Source organism: Gekko japonicus, unplaced genomic scaffold, assembly GCF_001447785.1.
Source record: "Gekko japonicus isolate JY-2015 unplaced genomic scaffold, Gekko_japonicus_V1.1 scaffold2215, whole genome shotgun sequence".
In the NCBI taxonomy this organism is placed as follows: Eukaryota; Metazoa; Chordata; class Lepidosauria; order Squamata; family Gekkonidae; genus Gekko; species Gekko japonicus.
In genome coordinates this window covers 32,351-35,422 of record NW_015173204.1, presented here as the reverse complement: position 1 = coordinate 35,422, position 3,072 = coordinate 32,351, and positions in this window count along the sequence as shown.

Here is a 3,072-nt window from a genome sequence, read left to right as displayed (position 1 = left end):
TACGCGTCGCTCTGGCAATGGGACTCCAAACAGCCCCGTTGCCAGAGCGACGTGTAGCGTCACTTCCTGGCGACGGTGGTGCAACACTTATCGCTGTCCCCCATGGCAGGGATCCTGTGGATTATAGGGTTTTGCAAAAGCAGTTTTAAAATAAAAAAGAAGCGCAAGAATCACAACAGAAGGAACCCCCACCACCACCTGTGACAAGGACTATGGAGGCTTGGAGCAGTGGCTGGGAAGTCTGGCAGCCCCACCCTCTGCTTCCTGCTCTGAGGCAACCCCACCCTGAGCTCTCTGATCACAGGCAGACCCACCCTCTGCTTGCTGCTTTCAGAGGCAGCCCTGCCCTCTGCCTCCCATGCCACTCAAGCGGAGAATGGCAAAGTTCAGCAGAGGAGGGGGGAGAAAAGAGAGCCCCACTCGCAGGCCGGATTAAAGGCCTAGGCGGGCTGGGTTCGGCCCACAGGCTGCAGGTTTGACACCCCTGCTTTAACTGATTAACAGTTTAACTGACCCCTTGCTAATGCCCCATGGCCTCTTGGGACTCCCAACCTGGGAGTTGTAGTCCTAATACCCTTTGCTATGTTTGCAGTAAGGCCTGCTGAGAACCACAACTCCCAAGGTGCAATGTGTCAAAAGTGGGGGGGTGTTAGAATGGAGGAGCTGGTGGGATGGGCCAATAAGACACCAGGGCAGCTACCCCAGTGGACAAAGGGTGGGTAGGTGAGTCGTCACCAGCACGGCTTGCCTATATAGGATTTTTTACTTATTTAGAACATTGGTTCCACTGCTCCTGGAGTGCAGCATTATGCCCTACAGAGATCACTCCCTTCCCTCAGCCTCAAGCTCCCTGACTCCACCCTCGTATCTCCAGGCATTTCCAGGCCCAAGTGGGCAACCCTCGGCATGATAGGTCATGGTTAGGCAGTCCAGTTATGACTAGGGTTGCCAACCACCATGCACTGGCTGGAGACCTCCCAATGAGAGGGAGCAGTTCCCCTGGGGGGAAAGGGCTGCTTTGGAAGGTGGAGTCTATGACATTATACCCCACCGAAGCCCCTCCCCAAACCCCACCCTCCTCAAGCTCCAACCCCAAATCTCCAGGTATTTCCCAACCCAGAGCTGGCAACCCTAGCTATGACAGGTCCCCCCCCCATCTTGTGCCACATCTCTCTCTATGATCTCTAGTGTCCTCTTTGTTCAAGTCACAGTTAGGGCTGCCAGGTCCCCCCGGGGGGCGGGGGTTTGCCCACTCTAAGGGCCCCCAACTGTCAGGGTCAACAGCAAGCAGGTCCAAACACACTCTCCTGAAAAGGCTATGTTTTATTGGAATACTAGTCTGTTGCCAACTGGTACAGGTACATTCTCAGGAATAACGATTAGGGCAAGAGGATCCATACATATACTCTGATGCCGCAGCTAGCTAAGCAAATGAAATCCAAGTGCGTGTGCGGGAATTCTCCAGGTGGGATAGTACATCATGAACGGGAGACTCACCCTAATCCCTTGAGAGCAGAAATATTCACACCCGTAGTGGAACTCAAGCCCTCCCTTCCCTTCAAGGTTATACTGATAGTGCCGTCTGGCTGAACCAGTTCACATGGGGGAGAAAGAGTGCCTCCCTTATGTTGCCCACTGCAGCCAAGCAAAGCAAGCATGTGCGGCTGCGCAAAAGTCAGGGACGAAAGAAAACAAAGAAAGCATGGCAGCTAGCTGACACCAACCCGCCGGCCCGGATCCGGTCACCCCCAAAGTGCCTGAATTGGGCTGACATGCCCAGCACAATGACATCACCCAGAGGAGACATCATTGTGCCAGGGGACACTCTAGCATTCGGGCTTAAAACTCTATGGCACCACATGTGGTTTCAAAAAGAATGCATCACTTATTGATGACTGGTGTATATGATTTGTGACTGATTTACCTGAGTGTTTAAACAAGGGCCTCGCAAGTATAGATGCGGCACAGCAAGACCAGGGCGGGGGGAGTAGAACTCAACCGAGCTGTGTGAGAATGTACCTATGCAAAAAGCCAACTGCAAAAGGCAGAACTTTAAAACAGTTTTACACTTTCATTTGCTGTTTGCGAGAAGCAGGTGTAAGTTAGAGCCCCAAATGGCTAGGAATCATTTCGGGGGAAGGGGGCGTATCTGGCTTCCCCTTTGGAAAAACGACTTATACCCGACCACCCACTCCATCTCCGAGGAAACATTTTCTTCTGCAAAATGTTCCACTGGCAAACTGTGTGGGAGAGAAACCCAAGGAAGCCATTGGTGGTGGCGGTGGCTGTTAATTGTTTCTAGGAGGAAGCTGGAAGAAAGATTTTGTTAAAAGCCCTGTTTACGAATGATATGAAATGAACAGGACTTCTGAAATGCATTTATCTGCTGCTTAAGGCAACCTGCATGTCACAAAAGGAGTGCCTTTGGGCACAGTGCTTTTAATGACTTCCCCCCCTAATCGCAGCATACAAAATATTGACAACTGCGGACTTCAATAGGGGGCCACAGGAAGAGCGCTACAATAGAAATGTTAATAATCTCTCAGTTCTTCATTCAGCAAGCAGCAGTTAATATATTGATCTTCATCCAACGCACGCAGATTGAATAATCTTCCTCGTCGGCGGCACAATATAAAACAGGGGCAAGAAAGAAAGCATGCCTATAACATTGGGTCAAAATGGAAATGAGATTTAATACCAGGAGGCCCATGACCCATTCTTCCAAGCATCGTTTTAATTATATTGAGTTACAGCAACGAAGGAGGAAACTGGGAGATTAACTTCACCCCAATGCTGTTTCCCAAACTAAAAGTGACTTCCACTCATTTCGCATCATCAACTAAAAGAGAGAGAGCACCAGCCTTGAATTAACCATTAGGAAATAAGCCAGTGCTTAGGGCCCCAATGGAAGGGGGAGCATCATAGAACCCCCCCCCAGCTTTCACGCCCTTAACTCTTTCAATGCCACACTTGACTTTAGTCATTTTTTTGTAATTGTCCTTATCTGCCGCGCTCTCTTTAGCATGCTAAGTGACTAAAGTTTCTGTCTCATGGCATGAGAGTTTTGCTTCC